Consider the following 8014-nt stretch of genomic DNA (forward strand, 5'->3'; position numbering starts at 1 on the left):
TCTGTGCATTAGACGAGTTTTTCAAATTACTAATGTATAATAGTTGCAGACTTATAAATTCTGACCAAATACTTTGACACACCAAAACACATAGTCTATAAGTCTAACATACATATACATATACGTATACGTATAGACAACGTCTCATAATCTCTCATCCTATACAATATATCGGAATCTTCTGGGATCATCTTGTACTCAGAGAAGTGAAATCTGCTGAGGGATACCACTGCATACACAGACGCTAATGCCTTTTTAATAAAAGTTGCAGAAGGTCATCTGACGTGTTCTTTCCCAGTCTTATCCTTTATTTCTTTTTTCTTTCAATATTTTGTTTTTATTAATATTTAACCATTTAATGCCCAGTCGGATGGGGCTTGACTTGGGGATGTCACAATAATATTCTAAACATGAGAAAACACTATATTGCTTATATCCAATATTTTTGTGAGAACAGTATGAAGAATGTCTGAACAAATTTTCTGGTTCACAAATTTGTAAGACCAACCATAAGTTCGGACATTTAGACCCATGGTAAGTAATTTTTACAGGCAGTAGCCATTACCAATCCTAGTTCTTATATGTAACGGCTCTCAACTAAAAATACACGATCGTTTCGGTTCTTCTCTTTTCCACCATCGTTGTATAACGCATGGACTTGTTTTCCTCCCGATAAAAGTTGGAAATGTTCCTTTGTGTAGTGGAATCCGATAGAGTTGCTTGACTTATCTGCTAATCTCGATAATCAATATCGATCTCTTCGGACAAGTCCACACTTGATGCATGACATTGCACAGCCATTTTCATCTCTACCAGAACTTCGCTTGCACTAGGCCTTGACGATGGTTTATCTCCAACACACCTAATTGCTAGCTTCGCCACACGGGCAATGGATTTTAGGCTGTAATCGTCAACCAATCGCTTATCCACTATTTGTACAATTCTTTCAGGATATTCAGCCATCTCCAAAACCGGTGTGACCTGTTCAACCAAAACAAGCAACGAAGTTACACTGTTAAACTTCCCTGATAAATATCACCTCAAATTAGTGTCCTAATTTGCATGATGGAGGGCTAATAGAATTTCATATCCATCTAACAAGGTTAATTTCATCCCTAGAAACTTTTGCATCTACAGGTGCCCTGCCACAAATGATCTCTAACAAAATCACCCCAAAACTATAGATATCAGTCTTGTCAGTCAGCATATATGTCTTAAAATACCTGCAACGCATAAAAATAGAACATCAAAAGATTAGAATTGAAAATTTTCTCATGTTTAGCATTACGGATTAGGCAAAGAGAAAGCAAGTAGAAAATTACTCTGGATCTAGGTATCCAACGGTTCCCTTCACAGTAGTTGTCACATGAGAAGCCTCTCCATCAATTGTTACTCTTGAAAGACCGAAATCTGCCAATTTCCCATTTAATTTGTCGTCTAGAAGGATGTTGGCAGTCTTTATATCTCTGTGAATTATTCTTGGGGTGCAACTTACGTGCAAGTATTCCAATCCTTCAAAAAATAAAAAGTACAATTAGATCAAGCAGACCGGTCATGAGATTTAGCTTTATACCAGAAAATGTTTACCTCGCGCTGCATCTAAAGCTATGTTAAGCCTGTTTTTCCAATCTAGATTCGGATATTGCTCTGCACTGGTACCTGGGGGAGGAAAGTGATAGCGTGATAATTTTGTAGTGAAGTTGAACTTTTTTATGTTCATCAATGTGCAGGAACTAAGAGAAAATTTTCCGGACGAAATTTAGTTACCATAAAGGTGATCCTTTAGGGACCCTCCAAGCATATATTCGTATACCAGCATTAATGCTCTGGATTCATTGCAGTAACCAAGTAAAGACACCAAGTTCTTGTGATGAACTCTTGACAGAAGATCAATCTGCTCAGTAATTTTGAAACAAATAATATATATTAGATTTCTGTTATAATTGATTTTCTTGAGAATGAAATTGAACATTGCTATGTTGAATCCTGAAATGCAAGTTGGAAAATCGTGTGTTACCTCGTTTAGAAACTCTGAAGCTCCTTGATTGGAGAAACTTGACAGTACTTTTACTGCTATTTGCTTTTCGTCCTCCAATTTACCCCAGAACACAGATCCAAAGCCACCTTGTCCGATCTTACAGCTAAATTCTTTTGTAGCTATCATCATCTCTTCTAGGGTAAATGCACGGGATTTTGATGGGTTTGGTACCAAAACCATTGAGTAATCTGCATTTCATTTTAATTGGATGTCATTCTACTTAAGGTAGTTGATTTATTAGGTGCTTACTTAAAGCAGAAACATTTTCTTACCAGGATCCTGAAGATATACCGATTTGCTCCCTGAAGCGTTGCCTTTAGAGTCTGTATTGGCAATGTCTTTTCTCCTGAATTTCCTTCGGTACACAACAATACTAACAGCTAAAATAACAATTATTATTATGATGCCGCCTGATATAATTCCAGAGATAACTCCTACATTGCTCTTCTTTGAGTTGGATTGGGTTGAATTTTGTGAGAGAATACTAAGATACGGATTGCCTTTGTATCTGATTTGAGTACAAAACAAACATATTCCATATTGTCAAGTTCACCGTTTTTCGCGAAGAAAATGCTATACAAAATACTATCATGGAAAACCTAAAAAGGAATACTTTATAAAAGGATTACGTTATTGATATCTGATTCAGGAATCGCTGAGCAATTACACCACTGAAATTATTGTTGTCTATGAGTCTGTCAAGATCAGAAAAGGAATCATTATAAATTTTCAGTGTTTATACGATAGTATTGACTGTAATATACGAGTGACTTCAGAAAACTTACAACTCTTTAAGATTGTGTAGTTGGAATAACCAGTCTGGAACTTCGCCACTCAACCTGTTGTTTTGTAAATTTCTGCATAACTCGGTTACCGAAATCCACAGATCCTTATTAGTTAAGAAGTTTCAACATTAAGGCAGGCTTGTTGGATATATGTAAACATTACGAAAGAACAAAGTTCAGGGTGTTTTTCGAAATACTTACATTCTCTCCAGTTTTGCTAGGTTGGAAAAGTTAGGCAAGTGTCCACTAAAATTGTTATTTGCCAGGGATCTAATTAGACATCCAAGTGGGTAAGAAAGAACTAAGTCCAATGTAAATCCCAAATAAATGTTTTCTACTAATTTTATGCATGAATTATGTAAGTCTGACAACAGTGGTAACCCAAGAGAAGACATTGCTATGAGTTTTCTTTTTCCTCACGGATAGTATAAAGGTTTGCAAAATAAGTGATTTTATAATATATATTGAGAATCATATTTCACAAATAAATTTTAGTATTTGAAAGATATATTAAGAATAATATTTCATAAATAAATTTAAATATTATTAAAAATATTGGTTTTAGTTTCAGTCATTTATTTTTGTTTGGAATGTTAAATTTTTTATTTATATTAATTTTTATTTTATATTGGAGTTGAGGAAAAATCAACTCTTAGCTCCCAGAATTCAAAGATCTAGAAAAAAGGAGTCATATTGATTGTGCAACAAGAATGCAATTCAATAATTATAGTTGTTATGAAAAAAGAAAGAGAGAATCCTTATAAGAGGATACTCAAAACCCTAAAGGTGAAAACCCTAGAAAATAATAAGATTCTTAAGTTTAGCTTAAGCATGGAGTATAATAAACTAATAATTAAATAAATAATTATTAGCTAATAAAAGATAACTGCAACATTTTATTTTAGATTTATTTTAATGGAGTAATTTAATTTAGTACACAATGAGATGTATATTTTTGTATTAAGTTCTTTTTTTCTTGAATGTCTATCTATTTTTATTTATGTTTTGTTACATGCACTTATATATATTTGAACTTATCTCAATCCTATCTATACCCATTCTCATACATTTCTCTCATTATTAATTCACAATTTTATGTCTATTTCTTATTTGGAGATCCTAAATTTCTCTATCCTAGATGAATTCTATGGCAAGAAAAAGCAATCCAATGCAATATAGAACTTACTCCAATTTCAAATATTTAAATAAAATAATTAGTTTTTCTTGAACTTTCATAGAAAAAGCCAACTTGATACATATTTGCACAGCTATTTGTTATGTCTTGGTAATTAAAGATACTAATTTGAAAATTATTTAACATCCTATATCATTCCAACATCCCAAGCAATGAGAAAATATAATAATATTTGGATTTGGAGGATTCGAATAGATAAATAAGTGCATAGGATCTTAGCATGCTTTTATGTTGTCTACCATGACTTGTCCATAGCTATAAAATTTACTTTTGAACTCTTCCTTTGAGGACAAATTGACCCTTACAATTTAACATCATTTGATAAATAATTGTTAAATAATAATGCAAATTACATGTTGACAAACAGAATGAATTTTAACAAACATACACATTTTATATCCAAACATTTCTAATTTACATAAACTAATGTTTGAATTATTTCAATAAACTAAAATTAATCTACCAAATTTACCTTTATGATTTATATTTATTTTTGTTAATTTTTAATTTAATTTTTATTTAATATAATTAAAGTTATCTTAATTGCTCCCTGGAAAGGTTGCTACTATCATCACAGTAAACTCCAATTTAAATGGTGACTTAGCCATCTAGAATTCAGTCTTTAAGACCAATTTACATAGAGTAATTTTTAACAAATATAGAGAACGGTGACTTGTCCATCTCGAATTCAGTCTATAACTAAAATTCATATTGAAGATAGAAATTTTCGAAAGGAACGCTTGCTTATGGTTGAAAGCCAACTTCAGAATGAAGAGAAGACGGGTTATTTCAATCATATAGAAGAGGGAAACTAAAAAGATCATAATTTTTTTTTGGGTAGAACCTTTTGCTAGGAAAAATGCTTAAGTTGTTTTATTTCGGTTTGGTTCTTCTGATTTCAGGATGCAATATGAAGTTTTTAACTATGCTATTTAAAAATGTTACAATTCGTATACGTACTTCTGGTTTTTCAACTAACTGCAAGATTTTCCTCACTTGAAAGTTTACGAAAGTCTGGGTGTTCTTCTCATGCTATATCAACTATGTTAAATATAAATTTATTGCTTGCCTCCTTGTAAATTTTGACAGAAAAGAATGAATCCTTTGAAAGCTCTCATTATTGTTAGGATTGAACTTCAAATAGCTTTTGATTTTCCTACAACTGCATATAAGGTTCTAGTCACTTACATGTTAATGAGTTCAGTCATCTGAGCAAGAGCTGGTGGTAAGGATCCTGTCAGATTCCTTCCGGACAAGTTGCTGAATATAAACAATAATCACCAATATGTTAGGCCTCCTACTTCCATGTTCAACAATCATACCCCTAAAGGAAAAAAAAAAGAATTATGTTAGCAAAAATTACATTTCCGAAACTCTGACAGAGGAGATACTGTTATTGCACAGGATTCCTTCCCAGGGAAGACCGAAGCAAGGATCTGAAATCCAATTATTTATTTGAAACCGTTGTTTCAGAGAAGCTAGAGCAACAGCTGCAGAATCACAAATCAGTCGTCTTTGTAAGAGTTTTAATCATAAAACAACACCTCACAGTAGAAAAATATTCAAAAGCATGAAGTTCTTACCATCCCCTGTATAAGTTGCTGGTTCAGTTGTAATTAGCTGGTAATATTCGAAAGCGTTGATGAGAGGAGGGGGGCCGGAATTCGGGAGATTGTACAGAGACAGATTTGTTCCCACAAATGTGAACGATACCTCTGTTGCAGAAAAGTTTCTTGCCAAACTAATGTTTTCTAACATATTACCATCAGCTTCAAGAACCCTGAAACTTCTTGATTCAGATGCGTTAACCATTTCAATCTCTGCAAAATACATTAGCACTAGAGGATTACTTATTTGGGGAAAAGTCATATCAATTATATTCGTGCCGTCAGGTGCAACAGCAGCAGTTTGCATAACGGCAGATGGAGGAAGGTCCTGGGTGGCGTCGGTTGAGATTGTCTCCTGCATCATAACATTCTGCGCTCCTGGTATATTTAGAGGATTCCAAAGGCGGTCGGATTGATCTTGTGGATACCTAAATAATTAGTCAGCTACGCCTCAATAAGATGAGAAAAGAGATGTGAAACCTAAGACCCCAAAAAAGGGTTTCTAGATCACAAACTAAGATAAGAGTTATTACCTGATTGTCGAATTTCCACCAGGATCATATCTTGCTTCCATTTGCAACATTGTTCCGGGCTTAACTTGACGATACATGCCTTGTCGAAGAGTTCTCAACTCAATAGCAGTTATAAAAGAACTAACGATCTCAGAGATTCTAATCAAGCAAATAAACAAAACATCTCCAGAACTAACCAAAATCCCCTCGCTCGATACGTTGTGCTGTGTACTTCTGTTTGAAATGTTTCTTAAGGCCAACATTCCTGTAGTTTCAATTGAGAATTTGAAGATTGGCAAATCTGGCTGTCCACTGTAATTGCCATTATAAAACCATATTCTCACAAGATGAGGTACGTTGCGGGTTATGGGCAGTTTATAGCAAAACTTATTGAGAGGCTGTGGGAAGACTCGAAGGCTTTGCTCATATAGTGGCAAACTAGAGTTTTTAATTTCTTCTTTCTGCCCCACTTCTATGTAATTATCATCGGGAACCCATTCTATATTGTTTTCATCTGTGTAATTTGATTTCCCGCCACAATTAATGCTAAGAAATCCTGCTTTTAACAAGACATACATAAAACAGAATCGTTTTCAATTAAACGAAATAGTGTTATTTGCAGATGGAATTAGGATTTGATAGGCATATACTGACCTGGTTGAGCAATAACGAAAGCTATACGCCACCAGATGATAAGAAGCACTACCTGTACCATTAGAATGGAACCCCTAAAGAACTTCTCTATGGTTATCCTGAAAAAGATTCAGAAAATTCGTTTTACCTACTTACATATGGCTAATGATATGATATATATTTTCTAACATTAGTTTTGTAATACGCGGACAGGAAGTCAGGCCTATAGCAGATGGAGCAGGTATTCAATAATTCATGAAGTTTTAGGCTCTCGGTTGTATTTTTTGAAATGATAATCTGTCAATCAAGAAGAAACTTCGATACATTTTAATAATAGGGATGATGCTGTTCCTGACCATGCTTTGAAGCTTCTAGCAACATTTGGTTTAAATAATTAAAATGCATGATGTCATATGTGTCATTAATATTGTGTTGTTTTTAACGAAGGCAACGGACCACTAAGCAAAGAAAACTAAGGAATATTACTGTTCTCATATGATTTAACAGGATACGACAATGAATAAACATATGTGCATGTTGGGTCTATGGCAAAGACCCCGCAAACATTAAACAAATGTGAAAAATCCAAGGGAAACATATTAGAATAAAATTAAGACAATTCCATCTTCCAGGTTTGAATGGAATGATTCAGCTTGTTTTGAAATAAACAATAATTTTTCTGTTTGTTGGACATTGACGTCTTCACCGTAAACAATCTTTTCTCCCTCCGCTGCTTGAAGACCGTTGAAGGCCAACTCTCCAGAAATCTGCTTTATGCTTATCATGTCTTGCTGTGGAGAAAATCTTTTTTTTCTGCGTAACTTTACTTGCCGTGTAGTACAAGTTTCCAAACCGCCCCTGTTCACCGACTGGAGGAGACTTTCCTTATAAATAAATCTTTATGTAACTCTGGCTTTTTTATTGAAGCACAAATTAGAGATCTCTCAGAACTCTCTGTAGACTTCCATATTTGCATTGTTTATTATCGATGACTAGAAAGTTTGTTTTGTCTGCTGTAGCATACTTTTGTCAATACTCTGTTCTATTTTCTCTTGATACTCTATTTTGTTTTGATTCCTCTGCAACCTACAAATTGGTTTCAGAGCTCAGGGAGAGCTACACTCAGTGTGACTGAGTTCAGAGACTATTTTGTAAAGAGCCCTTATCTTTCATCTAAGGATTATAGCTATCTGAAATTTGAATTAGGATGGCCTCAAACAGCAAAGTTCCTATTTTGACTGAGA

At 34.0% G+C, this 8014-nt stretch overlaps 1 pseudogene; it reads right to left on the reverse strand.

Moving 5' to 3' along the window:
* Positions 1-732: 732 nt before the first annotated feature.
* Positions 733-7555, reverse strand: LOC131857087 (probable leucine-rich repeat receptor-like protein kinase At2g28990; annotated as a pseudogene).
* Between the last annotated feature and the right edge of the window lie 459 nt (positions 7556-8014).

Source organism: Cryptomeria japonica, chromosome 1 (assembly GCF_030272615.1).
Source record: "Cryptomeria japonica chromosome 1, Sugi_1.0, whole genome shotgun sequence".
Lineage (NCBI taxonomy): Eukaryota > Viridiplantae > Streptophyta > Pinopsida > Cupressales > Cupressaceae > Cryptomeria > Cryptomeria japonica.